Below are 21445 nucleotides of genomic sequence, written 5' to 3'. Positions count from 1 at the left end.
CTTTTAAATAGTTTTGTGGCAGAGCAGCAGAAAGGCAGTTGGAAGGGCAGAGGGGCTACATGAGAGGCTTTACACTGTGCTTGTTTAGGGTAAGAGACATTGCCGCATGGCTTCATGTTGATGGGATCCATCCAGTTAAGAGGGGAAAAACCATGACGAGCTGTGCATAATGGCGAACACTTATAATTCCACTGATTCAGGAGGTTGAGGCAGGAGGATGGCAAGTTCAAAGCCAGCCTCAACGAAAGTGAGGCACTAAGCAACTCAGTGAGACCTTGTCTCTAAATAAAACAAAAAATAAGGCTGGGGTTGAGGCTCAGTGGCCAAGTGCCCCTGAGTTCAGTCCCTAGTACCAAAATAAATGAATATTTAAAATAAAAATGAAATAAAATATAAAAATGGGCTGGGTTGTGGCTCAGTGGTCAAGTTCCCCTGAGTTCAATCCCCAGTACCAAAAACAAAGCAAAACAAGAAACAAACAAACAAACAAACAAAAACCATGATGAAGGGAAAAGAGCAAAGGGAATGAGATCTTGCTACAATAGAAGGCAACTTCCTTAGGGACACAAGACTGTTCAGTCAACAGTAACAGAGGAGGAAGAGGGTTTGGTCACAGAATACAGACAGGTGGTGAAATGTGCAGCAACACTCTTCTAAGAGGTTCCAAGTTGGACAGAACCAAAGAAGTCAGCTGATACTTGGTGACTGACGAGGAAAAGCTGTTGGAGAACTGAGGAGAGAGGAGAAGGTATGAACTAATCATCCAGAAATTGAAAATTGAAGAGGGAACTGGAGAAAGATCAAGCAGCACCAAAGGCTCATTGGAGGTTAGTGGCCATAAATTTAAAGTAAGAGCAGTTGTACGTTTGGGTCTTTCTCTAGCTATGTTCAGCTGCTTGGGTACAGGCATTGAATGTACGCTACAGGATGTGTGCAGGAGTGCTACACAGTGGGTTGATTGTGTCTTCCCAGAAAACCTTTCCAAGTCCTAAGTCCCAGAACCTGTTAATATCAACTTATTTGTTTTGTGGTTCTGGGACTGAAGCCAGGGGTACTTTACCACTGAGCTACATTGCCAGTCCTTTTTTAAAAAATTTATTTTGAGGCAGGATCTTGCTAAATTGTTGAGGGTCTTGATAATTGCTAAAGCTGGCCTTGAACTTGGGATTATTCTGCCTCAGCCTTTAGATCACTGGGATTACAAGTGTGCTCCACCATGCCTGGCTATTATTATTATTTGGAAGCAAGATCTTTGGAGATGTAAGTAGGATAGAGGGAGATTAGATACACATGGAGACACAGAAATGAAGGACGATGTGAAGATGGAGGCAGAGACTGGAGTACTGTACCTGCAAGTGCCAAAAATTATTGGCAACCACCAGAAGCTAGGAGAGAGGCATGAGAGAGAGCCTCTCTCAGACTCTCCAGAGGAAACCAACCCTGCTGACACCTTGGTTTTAGACTTCTGTCATATGGAACTATAAGAGAAAAATTATTTGTTGTTGTAAGCCACCAGCTTTGTGGTAACTTGTTATGGTAGCCACAGGAAATTGACAAAGGTAGTGAACTCATATTTCAGTAAAGTAAAAGTGAATGGTTGGGGAAAAGACAAGGAAGCATTTCTTGGGGACAGGGAAAGAGACAGGGACCACCAAAGTTTCTAAACTTTGGGACATTTCCTTTAGACCCTCTAGAAGAATATGGCTCCTCTTCCAGAAACCACATATCCGGATAGTCTGAGGCTATTTTGAGCCCATTGGCCCATTTCCATAAAAGTGTTTACAAATATTTTGTTCTCCAGGAAGTCATAATGTTCTGGTTTAATCAGCCTGGTCCTGTGGTCCTGAAGCTTCGGCTAGCAGCAGGTCTGTGCTAAGCAGTCTGTCTGGAGGAGGACCTCCCCGATTCTGCATTCTTGAAGGCCTGTCTTGTTTCATCTGGAATGAGAAGAGATAGCCAGCATTGCACTTTGATGCTTTATTCATTTGATGCTTTTATTTATTCTGTTCTTTGCCTTAAGTTCCTAACCTCACTTAAGGAGTCCCTGCTTATCCTTTAAAACTTGCCCAAATGTCTTCTGCTTTGTCCTGAAATAGCAAAATTAATTATGGTTCCTTCCATGTGCTCACAGAACTGAACACCTCCACTTAATGGCTTATTAAATTCTATTATAGCTTACTTTTTTCATTTCTTACTTGCAGCACTCCAGAGGAAGCAGCATGATTTATTTATATCTGAATCACTAGTACTTTCTAGAACCTAGCTCAACAAATGATGTTCACATCAATTAAGGAAAGCAAAACTTGGTAAATCTATATAACATTCAAAATTTTCCCAAAGTATACAACTACTATGATTTAACTCTGTATCTATTTTAGAGTTCAAACTCTTAGAATTTGGCAAAGGAACGAAGTGCCATGAAAGTTAGTATGTCTTACATGAGCAAAGAGTTCAGGGCAGAATTATGGAAGTTCTTGGCTTTGCCATTATGGTCAGGGAAGAACTTCTTTCCTACAGATGAAGACAGTTCCCCCAGGATCACAAGCTCTGTGAGTACATGGCAGGAGCGGGGTGGGGTGGACAGAAACTTCTTATTTGGAATTAGAGCTCAGCAAAGGCTTTCTGGTATTAATCACTGAAAAAACCCACTGAGCCATGGTCCTTCATTTGGTCACTACAGAAAGCTAAAGTTTTTATGCCAGATGGTGTTCAATCTGATGTTATCATTCCAGGGGTTGTCAAAATGCCTCCTTTCATCATGTTTTGCTTAGAGTTATACCTGGAGTTTTATGTATTTAGAAATATTCAGAATGACCCTTAGTTACAGGGGAAAAAAAACAGCTGCTCTAAGCTTATATGTAAATATGCTCCACAGAAAAGATGAAATTCCAGTGAAGAGAAGCTGAGGGTAAAAATATAAAAGGAAGGTTTGAGTAGGTAAGTGGTGTATGTTCCCATGAGAACATGCAGCTGCTGCCAACAGAAACTATGGGAAAAGACTACACACTCTCTCTATGATTCAGGATAAAATCAAATTTGTAAAGGAGACAAAATACACATGAATAATCCTCTTTCATCCACCATGATCATTACTATCTCCAAGTCAAAAGCTGGCCAAGAGTCACAATGAAAGCCAGACTATTATGACAACTGCAGATGTTTGCACTAAATAATCTCCCCACTCAGGAATTCCAATGGCTTCTAACATCCACCACACAACATTTAAATTTCTTAGCTATTAATGTCCTCATAATATGGCATCATCATTTCTATCCCACCTAATTTCTGACCCTTTCCCCATTTTGGTCAAGGAGATCTTCTCACTATCCCCTAAACATTCATGTTCATTCCCAACTCCAAAACATTTCTCACACTTTCTCCTAGTGCATTTCTCTTCTTCTTAATCTAGCCAACCAATATATTCTTAAATTTCAATCCTAGTACCAGCTGATCTTTACAGTTCGTCACTGCTATGAATTTCTATACTGCTATTCATGAGGTAGAAACTCAAGCTAATGCTTCTATTGAAATCATCCATTATTTATGGACACTCTTTGATTCACACAGTGTGCTAGTAGCATTATTGAGGTTTCTTGTTGATCTTTGAGCTATTTCCTTTGCTGCCTAGGATTATGACTGAGATAACCAAGGGCTTTTTGCTCCTCTTGAATCCCTATGCTAGGGAAACACTTTTCTATCTTCCTTAGGGAGAGAAAGCATTGGGGGATCCTAAGGCGTTGAAAACTCTTGGGATCTTCAACTTGAAACCATGTCTAATTGAGGGGCTCTTGAATAAGCCTTAGTTAAGCCACATATAAATTTCTGATGAGGAAAATGCTGTACAGAGAAGGGAGTATTAGTTTCAGACCCTTTGACCACTTTTTGGATATCTGGGTTGAGGAATCTCTAATGGGCATATTCATTGGAATGTGCTGAGTCTCACCTCAAGATTCAGCATCAAATTAATTCTTATAGAATCTGAAACCTGATGGGAAATAAAAAATGGACAAGGCTATATATTCAGGTCCCAAAGTGTGGCAATCATGGTTTAATTATGAACAGAAAATGGAATCTTCATAATAACATTTGCCTAATACCTGAAACTTTAAAATGCTGTTATTTGTATGACAATATCACCTATCTATAAAGGACTGGGGATGTAGTTGTGTTTCTGGAAGCTCAGAAATTTAACCTGATATTTTTCAAAGTCAATCTGGTTCACTTGTGAAGATTGAAATAAAATTGAACAAACTTTGGTCTATCCTCAAGTTACCTTTCTTTCTGTTGCTTATTTTCTCTGTATATTATTGTAAAAAATACTAACTTTCCCTCTTGCAATTCTACGGGGGAAGTGTATTTCTCCCACCACTTCACTTTTGGGGGGTTGACCATGGGACTTGCTTTGGCAGAAGTGATACAAATAGGGCCTTGAAATGTGCCTCAGTGGTTGGGCCTATCCTATTTTACATCTGTCATCTCCACCATCCCGACCCGTCTAGTGTAAGGTGGGTGAAGTCACATACAGACCCTAAAAAATGCAAATATATTTTCCTGTGTCTAGCTCCAGTGGTATAGTGTGCTTCAGACAAATGTTTCTTTCTTTTTTTATTTCTTTTGATACTGGGGACTGAACCTAGAGCCACTTTACCCACCAGACTACATCTCTAGCCTTTTTTATTTTAAGACAGGGTCTAAATTGCTTAGGGCCTAACTAAGTTGCTGATGCTGGCCTGGAACTTTTGATCCTCCTTCCTCAGCCCCAAACTGCTGGGATTACAGGCATGTGCCACCACACCTGTTTTTCAATTTCTGACACCACACTTCCATCTGAGTTGGGAATGCACAGAAAGAAGTGATACCTTTACATGCACAGTTACTTATTTGAGTCCAAGCTCAGAGGAATCTGATTTTGATCCCTCTATCTATCCATGAGCTGCTGAGAACTCCAAGGCAGGAGGCTACATCAGCCAGGGGCTTAGCAAGAAAGAGAGTATACTCAACTTAGTTGGGTAGAGGGTTTTTCATAAAGGAAATATTTAGAGCTGTGGGTTAAATAGAGAACCTAGTAGGGATGCTTGCCACCAGAGAGGAACAACAAGGTGCTCTTAGGATCCCCAAGCCTAAGAGGGGGAAGAGAAAACTGTTAACAGAGTTTGTTTAAGAGGGGTACATTCAGATGGATAGTCAGCTAATACATTTCTCAAATTGGCGTAAGTTGTTTCCTAGCATATTAATTCTTCTACATACAATAAAATATAGTGTCTATGTATCGAGGGGCTGGATGCAAAAAGGGCAGCCCAACTGTAGCATAGCTGTAGTTTTGGTGATGAGGTCATTGAAAAAATCAGTGAGGCAGAGTGTGTGGAAAAGAATAAACATCCTGATCTCTCTCTTTCCTCCCATTGGCCATAGGGTAAGGAACCTGAGTGACATATTCCATAGAGGTCAGGCTCCCAAGACAAACAACATAGCAGGGAAGCATAGAGGATGGATTTGCAAAGATTCAAAGAAAAACCAGGATAGATATTCACTACATGCCCAGGTTTCCTCAGGTAAGAAAGCATGCATGCAAGAGGGGGCACAGCAAGACAGATATTATGTTTACAAGGAAATTGGTTCTGGAGAGTTTACATGTCTTTGATTTTTGAACTGAGTTGTAAAAAGAATGGAAAATTAAAAAATCTGTAACAGGTCCAGTAGAAGCATGGCACTATGTTGACCTCAAGAATTTCCATCATGAGACAACACTGTGGCACCAGATGCTGAGGACGCCTTGGTGAGGTGAGGGATGAGACTGAATAGGTTACTCCTGTGGGAACTGGAGCTCATTTGTACTGGGAAACTCTAGAAGGTAGCATAGAACATGCTTCATTTATCCTACCCAAAGGATGAGAAAGCTGGAGAATTCAGATTTACTCCCACTCTACATTAGTTGGAGGACTGTTTCCAGAGGTTTGGGGTTTTTGTTTTTGTTTGATACTGACAATTGAACCCAGTGTGCTTAACCACTGAGCCACATCTCCAGCCCTTTTTATTTTGAGAGAGCCTTGCTAAAGTTCCCAAGCTGGCCTTGAACTTGCCATTCTGCCTCAGCCTTCTGAGTCACTGGGATTATAAGTGTGTACCACCATGCCCAGCTATTTTCAGAGATTTTAATTCCTGGATACTTCCAACCTTTCTGGCACCTAGAATGCTCCTGTGGTCAGAAAGTGCTCTCAAGCTAAGGGAAGCAAGCATTTGCAGTAGAGGGCTATTGGCTTGATTAAGAACCTTAGTGTGGAAGAGATATGGGTCACTAAATGTATCTACTTCAGAGGCATGACTCATTGCAAACGCACTATTAAAACTCCCTCTTACTAGCAGAAATCCAAAAGACTGGCAACTGAAGGTGGCTAGATATGGAAAGCACAAACTATAATCTTACTTTCTTTCCACACAAGGTCCTTGCATGTACCTCCTAAATCCCCAGGCAAGCACTGAAGGTTAGGCTGATGGAGGTCTGAGAAAAATTTGTTTCTCAGAAGACATCAGGAACCGGTCAGGAGAGAAGCTTTAGGGAACACATCCAGCAAGAAAATGCAATGCTTTTTCATCATTGAGAATGTAGAGTTTATATTCCATGTAAATAATAGCTTTCTTATGCTGTAAATTTTAATCATCCTATATTATCCTATTTCTTTACAGGCTGAGAGCCATAAGGATTATCTCCTCAAAAGGAAATGGCTTACTGTCCTTCAGGCACAAGGTCCACATAGCACTGGTTTTTGTTGTTGTGTTTGTTTTTAAATTTTTATGGGTGTCTCAGTCTCACTTGAATACCAGTCTTACAAGCCTTTTGGATCTCTTTAAACACCAAACTGAATCACCAACAAGAATTATTTGTAAGTCTAAATTGGGAAATGGGGCAGAGTCCAGGGAATTAGATATTTTTTTTTCTTTTTTTGGTACTGTGGATTGAACCCAGGGATGCTTTGCCACTGAGCAACATCCCCAGTTCTTTTCATTTTTTGAGATGGGCTTAAGTTGCTGAGGCTAGCCTCAAACCTGAGATCCTTTTGCCAGCGTCTCTTGAGTTTTGGGCATGCACCACCGCATTCAGCTCAAGCTAGACATTTTTCATTGTCAATTCTCAAAATCTAATTCACATGTAACATTAAAGCTGATTTTCTTACCTCTTGACTTCACTGGAAGAATTCCTTGATAAAGAAAATAGGATAAGAAGGCACCAGTGAATGCCATTTTTTAAAAAAGTCTAAAAGTAGCACAGTATTTTGCTTCAAATAAAATCTCCTTATATGGTTGCTATGGTTTCAGTTGATGGTCAATACATGTAATTACTTAGTCAAATTATGAAAATCACAGTCATTGGAAGTAGCCTGGGTGGCTGGGAGCTCTGGCAGCATTGCTTGAATAGTAGAACAGAAGAAAATCATGCCTGAAGATACATGATTTTCTCTATAAAGAAATGACACTTTCTTTAAAAGGACAATAAGAGCTGCATTCACATAATGTGTAACTATACATACTGCATCATCTAACTTCATATTTATTGGTTGCCCAATAGGTAATTGGAATGAGTGATTAGAAGTCTTAATCAGTGAGGTTCCAGTTAATTAATTACCTGAATTTGTCTTCTTATACTTAACTTTCAAGAAGGAAAACAATATGACAACAAGGAAATGTTAAGTAATGTGTTTTATTTTCCAGCACATCTGTTTCCCACCTATGGCATCTTGTAGTACATGGAACATCTGGTACCTCAGTTTTTGTCAGTCTGGCCTTCATGTTTTACAAAGTCCCTTCAATTACACTATCTATTTCCTTTAACCTCTAAGTTTTATTGCAATATTCTGTCGATGAAATAATTGAGTCTAGAGAAAGTCTAAGTTGTGTCTGAAGTGCTGATTTCCCAATTGTTATATATATACTACTTCATCCAATAGATAGCTAAAATTTAAGACTGAATTACCAAGTGTTAGTAAGGATATGGAACAATTAGAAGTAACACATATTGCTGATGGAGTATAAAATGATAAAATCATTCTCACAAAGAGTTTGCCAGTTTCTTATAAGGTTAAAACACTTACCTTCTGATCCAGCAAACACAGTCTCAGGCAATTACACATGATAAGTGAAAACATATATTCACAAAAGGGCTTGTGCAAAGAATGTTCATAGCAGCCTCACTAATATAGTCCAAAACTGAAAACCACTCAAATGTTCAACAACAAAAGAACAGGTAAAATAAGTTGTGGTATATTAGCACCCAGCAATAAAAAGTAATGAATTACTATATTGATATATGCAACAATATGAACAAATGGAACAATGCTGAAAAGAAGCCATAAATAAAAGAGTATATATTGTATGTTTCCACTTATAGGACATCTAGGATAAGTGAAATTAATGCAAGGGGAAAGCAAACTAGTAGTTGCCTTTAGAGGGTTAAGGAATCAATCCCAAGGAAGGATTCTTTCTCATGAGAGAGAAATGTGGTAAGGGTGTAGGTATGCAGGTATACCCAATTGTCAAAATTATTCAATTAAGATTTGCGCATTTTAATGTGTATAAAATTTACCTTAAAAACTGTAAAAAGAATAATCATTCTTTAAAAAAGTAAAGACCAGTTATTGGGACCATTTATTGATTTTACTTTTTTAGAGTAAAGAACTGTTATTCTTTTTACAGTGTTTGGGGACTGGGTGATACAGATGAAATAAGAGTGGCAGAATACTCATAATAATTGAAGCTGTTTTTTTGCAGTGGGTGGAGGGATTAAGGATTGAACTCAGGGGTACTCGACCACTGAGCCACACACCCAGCCCTTTTTTGTATTTTTTAAATCTAGAGACAGGGTCTCACTGAATTATTTAGCATGCTTTTGCTAAGTTCAATAACTGGCAATCCTCCTGTCTCAACTTCCCGAACTGCTGGGATTACAGGCTGCACCACTGTGACCGGCCTGATTTGTTTTTTTGTATATCCTGGAGATTAGTGCTCTGAGGTGCAGGTGGCAAAGATTTTCTCCCATTCTGTAAGCTTTCTCTTCACATTCTTATTTCCTCTTCTGTGAAAAAGCTTTTAAGTTTGATACCATCCCATTTATTGATGTTTCTTTCTTTCTTTTTCTTTTGGTATGGGGGATCAAACTAGGGGCACTTAATCATGAGCCACATCACAGACCTTTTATATATTTATTTAGAGACAGGGTCTCACTAAATTGCTTAAGGCCTCACTAAGTTGCTGAGGTGGCTTTGAACTTGTGATCCTCCTGCCTCAGTCTCCTGAGCTGCTGGGCTTAGAGGCATGCACTATGGCTCTGGGACCATTTATTGATTTAAAATTTTTTTTTTAGTTGTAGATGGACACAATACCTTTATTTTATTTATTTTTATGTGGTGCTGAGTATTGAACCAGTGTCTTACACATGCTCGATAAGTGCTCTACCACCGAGCCATGACTCCAACCCTCCCATTTGTTTCTTGACTTTACTTCTTGCACTTTATGAGTCTTGTTGAGGAATTTGGTTCTTAAGCTGATGTGATGGAGTGTTGGACCTATATTTTCTTCTAGTAGATATAGGGTTTCTGGTCTAATTTCTAGGTATTTGATCCACCTTGATTTTGTGCAGGGTGAGAGACAGGGATTCAATTTCATTCTGCTACATGTGGATTTCCAGTTCTCCCAGCATCATTTGTTGAAGAGGCTATCTTTTCTCCAATATATGTTTATGGCCTTTGTCTAGTATGACATACTGTATTTATTTGGGTTTGCCTCTGTGTCTTCTATTCTGTTCCTTGGTTTTCATGTCTGTTTTGGTACTAAAGCTGTGTAGTATAATTTCAGGTCTGGTATTGTGATGCCTCCAGCTTTCTCACTAAGGATTGCTTTGGCTATTCTGGGCCTCTTATTTTTCCAAATGAATTTCATTATTGCCTTTTCTATTTCTATGAAGAACATCATTGGAATTTTAATAGGGATTGATTTAATCTGTATAGCACTTTTGGCAAAGGAACTAAATACTTTACAGAAGAAATACAAACGGTCAGCAAATACACGAAAAAATATTAAACATCTCTAGCAATTAGAGAAATGCAAATTAAAACTACACTGAGATTTCATGTCACTCCCATCAGAATGGCAACAATCAAGAATACAAGTTACAACAAATGTTGGCGAGCATGTGGGGGAAAAGGGTACACTCATACCTTGTTGGTGGGACTGAAAATTGGTACAGCCACACTGGAAATCAATATGGAGATTCCTCAGAAAACCTGGAATGGAACCACCATGTGATCCAGTTATTCCATTCCTTGGTATATACTCAAAGGACTTAAAAAAACAATGTATACAGTGAGGAAGCCACATGTTCATAGCAACTCAATTCACAATAGCTAAGCTATGGAACCAACCTTGGTATCCTTCAACAGATGAATGGAAAAAGAAAATGTGGGATATATGCACAATGGAATATTACTCAGCAATAAAAAAGAACGACTTTATAACTTTTGCCTGAAAATGGATGGATCTAGAGACTATTATGCTAAGTGAAATAAGCCAATCCCAAGAAACTGAAGGTCAAATGTTCTGATTTGTGGATGCTAACACACAACAAGGGGAAGGGGAGGTAAGAATAGAAGTTCCAATAGATTAGGCAAGTGGGCTGGGGACATAGCTCAGATGGTAGAGTGCTTGCCTTGCATGCACAAGGCCCTGGGTTCAATCCCCAGCAATACACACACACACACACACACACACACACACACACACACAATTATCACTAGATTATACAAAGGGGAAGGAAGGGAAGGGAGGGAGACAGGAAATAGAAAAGACAGTGAATGAATCTGACTTAACTTTCCTATGTACACATAAAAATACACTACAGTGAATTTCACAACCACAAAACTGGGGTCCTAATTAAAATAAAATATACTCCATGTTTGTATAAGTATGTCAAATTATTAAAAAAATAAGAGGGCAAAAAGGCAGCTTCCAGATTGCTGGTAATACTTTATTTCTTGATCAGGATGTATTGGGAAATGGGGCAAAGTCCAAGGAACTAGATATTTTTTTCTTTTTTTTGGTACTGTGGATTTGGTATTCTGAATTTGTTCATTGTGATAATTCATCAAACTGCATATTTATATGTGTGTGATATTCTAATAAAAATAAATTTTTAAAAAAATAAAAAAATAGCTGAAGTTGAGCTTTGAGTAAGTGGAGTTTATTATAATAGTCTATGTATATATATTTGAAATTCTCCACCAAAACTTTTTTTAAAAAGACAAGTAAAAATGACCAAAAGGCTTTCAGGAAACTGAAAATAGTTTGGTATGGCTGGAAAAGAGACTTTTTTTCCACTCTTTCATCTCACAGGAATCTTCCCAGACAATGGTGAACTAAAAACACCAAATCTCTAACTCACATCTCATTCCATAGCATGGATTACAGTGACTAGCTAAGGTTAAGTGAACAACTGAAGTGGCAAAACAGACATTTACATCTCAAGTATAAACATAATTTACCAAATATTGTTCCTTGAGGTACCTGGCAGCAATTGGAATAGTAATTAGCCATGAGCCAACTGGCTTCCATGTTTATGGACATGTTTGAGGATACAGGATCAGACCAGTAAAATATCCTTTCTTGACTTACTAAAGTTCCTAAATTACAGCACACCCAACCTACAACTAATAAAAAAGCTGTCTTATAAATAATAAATTATATTCCTGAAGATATATAAGAAACATGCTCAATAAATCACCCTACTCATCACTTCTTAATTTCAAACAGGGTACTGTCAATGGATGTTTCAATAGAATTTTTTTTTTTCTTTTTTTTTGGTACTGGGGATTGAACCCAGTGACACTTAATCACTGAGCCACATCCCCAGCTCTTTTTAAATGTCATTTAGAGACAGGATCTCACTAAGTTGCTTAGGGCTTTGCTAAGTTGCTGAGCTGGCTTTGAACTCATGATCCTCCTGCCTCAGTTTCCCAAGCTCTGAACCAAGGTGTGAACCACTGCATCCAGCAAATTTCCTTCATCTTAATGCATTGCATTTATGCATGTGAATGTGTATGTGTGTGTAAAGTTGGGACTCTTTAGACTTAAGAGTGAGTTATGGATTGCTTTTTTAGCAAGGGAACTTAAAATTCCCTTTTCTTTTATAGATGAGGTAACTGAAACCAAGAGAGATAAGATTCAACCAAGGTGGCAAGATCTCACATCTCAGATCTTCTGATTTCTTCAAGCTGGGGTAGACTATATAATACAATGTGCATTAATCTGAAATGCTTTCCATTAGCTGCATCTTCTTTAATAACTCAAGATAAATTTATCTTGGTGATTCAGATTACTACAAAAATACACTATTGTTCAAGAGTTTTCCAGTGCACAGGTAAAAATATTCTTTTGCCCTGTGGAGATCACAATGTTGCAACAAGATGACACTTCAAAAGATGTTGGAAAGTACCATCAATTCACCATTTGTTTATACTTGACTGCATAGAATTAAACTGCTAAGATCTTTTCTTCTTCTTCTTTTTGTCTTGCTCACTTTTTTATATGGATACTACCACATAATCTTCTTACTAGTGTTTTTCAAGCTGTGGGTTACAATCCATTCATGAGTTAGAAAACTGACTTAATAACAATTAACTTTTTAGAAAATGAAATTAGAATAGAAAGCATGAACAACACACACAGGGCAAGTATTATTTTGTTAAATTTTGTTTCGGTCTTGTACATATGGGTGCACACTGGACAGCAATGTAAAAAATGTCCTATTTTTTCAAACACACTTTAGAGCCAATGACACTCACAGGGACTTGCGGGACTTTAAAACACTTTAACCCTGATTACCCTTTTTCAACTGACATGTCATGTTGCCGCAATTTTATTTTGCAGTACTGGGGATTTAACCCAGGGTTGCTCTACAGTGAGCTACACCCACCAGCCCTTTTTGGAGACAGGTTCTTGTTAAGTTGCCCAGGCTGGCCTTGAACTTGAGATCCAAGTCACCGGCATTATAGTTGTACATCACTGTTCTTATTTAAAAAACTACACAAATGAGATAGTTTTTCCATGATCTTTTTTTTCTTTTATTGGTACATTATACTTATATGTAATAGCATACTTTGTTGTTACACAGTTTCATGATCTTTTATCAAAACATAATTTTTGGATTTATATATTTTTCTAATTTGTGTCTAATTTTTTTTATGGTTCTGGGTATTAAACCAAGGGACTCAAGCACTAAGCAAGTCCTCCTTACTACTGAGTTATATCCCCAGCCCTGTGAACATTTTTTATTGTGGTAACATTCACATAACATAAAAGTCACCATTTAGTCCTTTAAGGGGCACAATTCTGTGGCATTTAGTACATTCACAGTGATGTACAACCATCACCACTATCTAGTTCTAGAACACTTTCATCACCCAAAAAGGAAATTCTATATCATTAAGTAATCACTCCCAATTCTCCTCCCCCTAATCTCTGGAAACCAATAATTTATTATCTGTCCCTATGGATTTATCTACTCTGGATATTTTAAATAAATGTAATCATACACTATGTGACTTTTTCACTTAGCACAATGTTTTTGAGTTTCTTCCAAGTTTTACCATCTATCAGCTCTTCATTCCCTGAGTGGATATACCACAATTTATTCATTCATTCATCCACTAATGGACAGTTAGGTTGTTTCCATTTTATGCATTGTTTTTTTGTTTTCTTCTAACTTTTGTTCATGATATATTTGTTAGCATCTTCTTATAAGTTATAGCTGATTGAATTTAACCTTTCCGAACCAGAAGGTCTTAATCGGAGATTTACATTTGCTTCTTCCTGGATCCAGGGAAGATTACTGATCTGAGATCACTCTAGTCCCCTTAAAAGATACTGGACTAATCGAAGAGTTTTATCATACTTTTTGCAAAAAAATCAATGCTTAATCTTCAAATCCCAATGCTTCAACCCCAATTCCAGTTTTAGTTGTTCATAATTTTCATTTTTGGTACCTGGGATAATTCCTTATTTTTTGTAACTGATGTACAACACATAAAAAAGGCATTTGGTCTTTGTCCCTGATTCTTGATATAGAGCTCCAAAAACTCAGAATTTCCTGAACGATAAAGGCAATAGAAGCATCTTTGTTCTAATGAGGTGACTCTTGGTGGGTCTCTAGATAGCTTCAGAACAATGACTGTTTGCCAGAAAGTCTAAGACCTTTTAGGCATGGTGGTGCACATCTGTAATCCCAGCCACTTGGGAAGCTGAGCAGGAGAATTACAAGTTCAAGGCCAGTCTCAGTAACTTAGTGACACTCTGTCTCAAAATTAAAAGGGGTACTTGTTCAGTGGTAAAGTGTCTCTGGGTTCAATCCCCAGTACTACCACCACCACCACCAATAATAATAACCAAAAGAAATTTTAAAAAAAGAAGAAAGAAAGAAAGAAAATAAAGACCAAGTCCTGGCTGGGAGTTTGGAACATTCAGCCCCATTCTTCCAACCTTCAGGAAGGAGGGAGGGACTGGAGTACGAATCAGTTGTTGATGGTCAATAACTTACATCTTTCATAAAGATGAAACCATTAACCCCCTCCCTATATGACAGAGTTCAGAGGGTTTTCAGGTTGGTGAATCTATTGAGATGCTGTGAGGGTGGCGCTGCCAGATAGTACACGGAAGTTCAATGTACCCCACTACCCTACATTTTACTTATGCACCTCTTCCATTTGACCATTCTTGAGCTGTAGATTTCACAATATGCTAGTAACAATAAATGTACTTCTGAGTTCTTTGAGCTGTACTAGGAAATTATGGAAATGGAGGAGGGGATCATGAGAATGTCTAATTTGTAGCTGGTTGGTGGAAGGCAGGCAGGCCTGGATTTACACCTGTCATCTAAGGATGTGTGTGTGGTGGGGGGAGGTGGCATACTATCTCTGTACTTATCCTCCTCCTTTCATGTTAGGTCTCAGTAGTACTGGATTGGAGTTTCTCTAGTGGTTTGTTTAGTGAAAGCTGACATATGATTGTTGGTTTATAGCACTACAGACTCTCATATGATTACAGGTGCTGCAGTTTTTTCTGCATGTTGAGAACTCAAGATGACCTGTATAGCACATCCTCATTTCCTTTACCAATAATAGAAGTAAGCTATGGCGGCAGCATGTATAGGAAAGATGCAGCTAGGCTGAGTAGAACAAGGAGCAGTGAAGGGAAGCTGCACACATTCACAGAGGTAAGGAGGACTAGGATGTAAGTAACATGGCAACTCCAAATACTAAGAGTGGACACAGGGCTCTGTCTCACAAATCTAAGCTGGGATTCAAGAACACAATTGCTCTACTACTTCAACAGCCTTCCGTAATGTGTGGGGTTTGTCAATTAAGGTCTCCTATCTCTCTCTTACTCACTGATGGAAGCAGCAAGGAATGACAAAAGATGAGACACACACATAGTGAAGGGTAGTTAGAGGGATGTGGAGAAACCAGTCAGCCTATTGTGGACAATAAGAAGTGATGGCAACCTGTACAGCAAAAGGGTTGTTTAGTCAAAAAGGATATTTAAGCAGGGGGGCACGCCAGTAAAACCAGTAACTCACGAGGCTAAGACAGGAAAATCAAAAGTTCAAGGTCAGCCTCAACAACTTATCAAGACCCTGTCTCAAAATAAAATTTAAAAAATAAACAAAGCTGGGGATATAGCTCAGTGGTAAAGTGCTCCTGGGTTCAATTCCCAATTCAAAAAAAAAAAAAGATTTAAAAATTATATGAGAACATGGCATATAATTTTGGTGCCATAAATGGAAATCTAGATAAACAGATACTTATATAGGAAACAAATAACCCAAACTGATTCATGAAGACTTAGGAGACCTGAACAGACCAGTTGCACCAGAAGTGAGATGTGGGGCTGGAGGGTAAAGAGCACATGAAAATATCTATCTTCTAAAATATCTACCCAACTTGAATGATTCGGCAAGAAAACTCCATCAAGTATTCAACAATGCTAATAATTTCTATATTAAAGAAATTAAAGGATGGATAAGTATTAAATAACTACATATTATATAGTATAAATCTAGGAATATAATACTATAAAATGATCAGTTAATAGATTTTACTAATAGAATAAGAGACAATGCAAAAGATCAGGATCTAGTAATCAGAACAGAAGTCACAGATGGGAGAAGTATCCAGTTTGGAGTCAGGTCAAAATATGGGAAAATCATTTTTTCCTGGGAAAGATAAAGAACAGATAATGAAGGTCTACTCAGACGTTAAGATGTCTAAGGAGTTTGCAGTCATCCAACAGACATATGGGTTAGATGCTGATCCTGGGCTTGGTCTCAGACAGTTATGAGAAAGAAATCTATCAGTCACTTGGTGACTATGGCTCATTCACTTCAACTCTGGGAGGCCTATATTCTCACCTGAAAAATGGGATAAAATGATGAATATGTCAAGACTGTTATGAGAATTTCATGAGAAAAGGAGCATACAGTAGTTAGCCAGAGCCTGGCACAGGGCTAGGCGCAGTTGCTACTACATTGATCATTACTATGTACCTAGAAACTGAGACCTGACAAGGTCCTTGTGTGCTTTCTCCTCTGACCACCAGAGAGCAGACCAATATTGCCCTTCTACACTTTAGAGAAAAGCACTCAAGTTCTGAAGCCGGAGACTTCAGGGTAAGTAGCTGCTGCCAAATTGGTGCAACCCCTATGGAAAGCCGTGTGGATATTCCTCAGAAAACTTGGAATGGAACCACCATTTGATCCAGTTATCCCATTCCTCGGTTTAAACCCAAAGGCCTTAAAATTAGCATACTACAGTGACACAGCCACGTCAATGTTTATAGCAGCTTAACACACAATAGTTAAACTATAGAACCAAACTAGCTGTCCTTCAACTGATGAATGGATAAAGAAAATGTGGTATATATTCACAATGGAATATTACTCAGCCTTAAAGAAGAATGAAATCATGGCATTTGCCAGTAAATGGACAGAGCTGGAGAATATTATGCTAAGTGAAATAAGCCAATCCCCCAAACCCAAAGGCCAAATGTTTTTTCTAATATGTGGATGTTAATTCACAATAAGGGGGATGGCTAGGGAAGTGTAGAGTTTACTTTGGATTAGGTAGAGGGGAGTGAAGGAATGGGAGGGATATGGGGATAGGAAGGATAGTAGAATGAATCAGACATTATGACCCTATGTACGAATATGACTAAACAACGTGGATTCTATATCATTTACAATCAGAAGAATAAGAAATTATACTCCATTTTATATATGATGTGTCAAAGTGCATTCTACTGTCAGGTGTAACTAATTAGAACAAATTTTTAAAAAGAAAAAAACTTAATGGCTGAATCACTTGACAACCATGACAATTTCTGTCAGAAAATATCAGAAATGTCAGAAAAATGCGGTATATATACACAATGGAATATTACTCAGCCTTAAAGAAGAATGAAATTATGGCATTTGCCAGTAAATGGATAGAGCTGGAGAATATCATGCTAAGTGAAATAAGCCATGTTCCAGGTCTGGTGCACTATAGCATGCCCATAATCCCAGCAACTCAGGAGTCCAAGGCAGGAGAATTGCAAGTTTGAGGACAGCATCAGCAACTCAGCGAGGCTCTAAGCAACTCAGCGAGGCTCTAAGCAACTCAGCGAGAACTTTCCTCAAAATAAAAAATAAAAAGGGCTAGGAATGTTATTCAGTGGTTAAGCAGATCTGCATTCAATCCCTGTTTTTTTAAGTATCTTTTTGCTTTTTTGTCTTTTTCTCCTGATCATTGCAACCTTGCCTTATACTGGTGACAAGCTGAGGCTTAACCTCATATACAAGAAGCAATCCTATACTGAGAGAAGATTAGAAAAGTAGGAACTCCCATCATATGTGAACCCTCTTCAGAGACCTCTGAGGTGGATTCTGATTAATGAAAGCTGCCGCTTCAGCTTCCACTTCAGAAAAGGAATCTGGGGTGGAGAAGAGCAGCAGATACCTATAGCTCAAAAAGAAAGGTCTAAGAAAAATTGACAAAATATTATCAAAAAAGAAAAAGAATAATTAATTGACAGTGATTCTTAATTTTAAAATAAATGCTGGTGATTAAGATGCAAAAGGAAAGCCAAGCCCGGGGAGGGGGTGGAGAAAAACTGTGGATCAAGAAATATACGAAACAGTAGACTGAGAAGAATAGGAAAGAGAATAGTCACTCAGGAGCCATGATTCCCACAGTCTCTGGAGAATCCCTGGCTGGGACAAACTCCTGAAGTCCTCAGATTTACTTAGAACTATAGCCATGCTACCTGGTAAAGATGCTGATAAAGCTAAATATGCAAATATTGGAAAACTTTCCCCACAAAGTAGTAAAAGATGCATGAAGAAAAAAAGGCCATTCAGATGGCTAAGTTATGTAACGGTGCTCTGGCTGATTGGAGGCTGTGTGATTGTGAAGTGAGAACAAGACACACAGGGCTGAAGAAGAGAGAGCCCTCAGCACTTTAAACAAAAAGACTTAAAGAGAAAGAACAAAATGCCAACAGAGAAGGACTACAAAGAAAAATTGTCTGATTGTCCAGAAGACATTTCAACAATGACCAAAAAAAAAAAAAAAAAAAGAAAAAAAGAGTAGGACACACAAACACTTCTCGTTTGAAAAGGACTTGGGGTATTACTGTGTTTTCATTTGATTATGTCAGTCTTTTCAGGGGAAAAACAATAATTGATTTAACTTTAGCAGGTTCTTTGGATCATTTTAGACAGACTGATCACAGTAAGTCTACATTTCAGATATCAAAACCATGGGGGGAGGGAAGAATAGAAGTTCATTGGATTAGACAAATGGGAATGAAGGGAAGGGAGGTGGATGGGCATAGGAAAGACAGCAGAATGAACTGGACATAACTTTCCTATGTTCATACCTGAATACACGACCAATATAACTCCACATCATGTATAATCACAAGAATTAGATCCTAGTTAGAGTAAGTTATACTCCATGTATGGATAATATATCAAAATACACTCTACTGTCATGTGTATCTACAAAAAAAGAAATAAAAAATTAAAATCGATTTATATGTTGAAAAAACAATCAAAATCATGAATGAAAGTCTACTGTATTAGGGGTAGTGAAGTAGCGAAAGAAACTTCAATGTCCTGCCATGGGATGATGCTATTACCCCACCTCTTTCCTATCAACAAACTTGTGGGAAATTATCACTGCTTTATGAAATGTGTTAATAATGGAATTGATAAAAATATGTAGAACACTGTTAATGAAAATGATTTTGCTGAACAAAGTAAATCTAAAATTTAAACACTGATTTGTATAATTCAGCATGTAGTCTACCCCAGAAATTATATTTTCAATTTAGTTCCTACTTCACACCTCACCCTCCCAAAAACAAACAAGTAAATTAGTCCACAGACTTGTTCAAATGAAAAGTTGTGAAGTAAATATGGAAAAATGTTAAGATGTCATAAAGCTGGACTTTACAAGTTATTCCCTAGTAAACTCTGTTTTTAAATATTTTTAAATTTTTAAATCCCCCAAAAGAAAAGATGTGTCAAAGTGCATTGATTAGGGTTAATTCAATGAGGAAGGATAAGAAACTCATTGTAGGCAGAAACAGCAGCATGTGCAAAGACATAAAGCAATACCATTGGAAGTAAAGGTAAGAGGCTTGATAAAGGTGCTTGACAGGAAAAGGAAGAAGATAATAGGAGAATAATTAGTGGGAGTAAGAATCAAGGTCTAGTGAAAGGAAGTCAGAAGATGCTACAGTGGCTCCCACCCCATTTAACAACATTAGAGATATCAGTGGACAACACATATAATTAAACACTCATTAAACATCTCTGGGAAAGGAAGAGAATTATCATATGCTAAGCACCCATTATGCAGCAAATGCTTTACATACACTACCCTGTTTAACCTTCCCAAAAACCCAGAGGTAGTCAGTATTATTCCTATTTACCTAAGGACCCTGACTATCAGAGAGGTTAACTAACCTACCTACATAAGTAAAAAATTGCAGAGCCAGGAATCTGTCCAAGTCTGATTCTATACCATAGATTTTTTAAAAGGTGTTTGAGATAATTTAAAAACTATAAAATTATCCATTTGAGGTATATGATTTGATGAATTTGAATGAGTTGAATATAGTTGTGCAACCACTACCACAATCCAATTTTAGAACCACTTCCATCACTCTATGAAATTCCTTTATGTCCATTTGAAGTTCATCTCTGCTCCCACACCAGGCTCTCAGTAACCAGAGATCTGTTTCCTGTCTACAATTTTGCCTTTTCTGTTAGTTTTATATATGAAATTATATAATGCACATCTTCGAAGTTCCCTTATGTCACTGTGTTCTCAAGAGATGCAAGTAGTAATAAGTGTTATGCTGTATTCTTTTTAAGGGTACACAGAAATTCAGTCCATCACTTTATAAGCTATCAAAAGCAAAGATTCTTTCACATCCATGACTTTTATGGTCCATCTCTTCAGTAAAGGAAATACATATGGTTTTCAAGAATGGTATAATGGAGTGTTTATAAAATCATGATTTCACCTCCACTAACTCTTTGGCAAATACAAATACATCAACAGACAATAAATCAAATTAAATACTTCCTTTTTGAAATATTTGGAATGACAAAAAGTCATGATTAGTTAATTACAGACTGTTAAGGGTACTTCTTAAGCACCAAGCCACAGTAACTTGTTTATCATAGGCACTAAAAATATTAGTTCACTTCCCTCAAAATTTCTAATGCAAGTTCTTAAACATCAGGAGGCATCTGATGAATAGTTAGTTGCTTACTGATTTGTTTATTAAGCTCAGATTCAGAGATCTGAGGGTTTTACTTATTTTTATATTCCTCCCCCATTTTTAGAGAGAAGATGGAGATGTAACAAAGTCCAAGGAGATAGATAAATTTAGAAAAGAGGGATATATATATATATACACACACACACACACACACACACACACACTTATATACATGGAAAACATTTGACATAATATTTTGTTTGATATTTTGTTTGAGGTTGGTCTATTGTTGTTTTGCTTAATATAGCTGGATTTGGAGCTGAGAACACAGATCCCTATTAGTTCTAAAAATATTTCTCTACAGTAGAAAAACTCTAGCAAGGTAAGATTCCTGGCCCTTACTTGCTAAGTGTTCTAATAGTGAAGAAATGGAGGTCCTTGCTTCTACTATCAGAGTAATCATGAATCACAAAAACCTGAGTTTTGGTACATCATCCTACCTAGAATCACCATGTTTCAGAGTCTTTGCCATTACATCACTTTGTAACTCATAATTAGTATACAGAGCACCAGGTAGAAGAGGAATTTTCCTTTTTTTGTTAACTTTTAATGCCCTGGTTGCCAAGTGACTTAT

At 37.7% G+C, this 21445-nt stretch overlaps 1 long non-coding RNA gene across 1 annotated transcript; it reads left to right on the top strand.

The window, feature by feature from the left end:
• Nucleotides 1-608: 608 nt before the first annotated feature.
• On the top strand, nucleotides 609-7153 carry LOC143402932 (uncharacterized). The gene is made up of 4 exons (XR_013091795.1): nucleotides 609-827; nucleotides 5413-5552; nucleotides 5692-5781; nucleotides 6685-7153. It is a non-coding gene; the product is annotated as an uncharacterized LOC143402932 (long non-coding RNA).
• Nucleotides 7154-21445: the final 14292 nt, after the last annotated feature.

The sequence above is a fragment of the Callospermophilus lateralis genome, chromosome 1 (genome assembly GCF_048772815.1).
Source record: "Callospermophilus lateralis isolate mCalLat2 chromosome 1, mCalLat2.hap1, whole genome shotgun sequence".
Classification (NCBI taxonomy): Eukaryota; Metazoa; Chordata; class Mammalia; order Rodentia; family Sciuridae; genus Callospermophilus; species Callospermophilus lateralis.
Note: the sequence above shows the minus strand (reverse complement) of the source record. Positions and strands in the feature narration are given on the sequence as shown.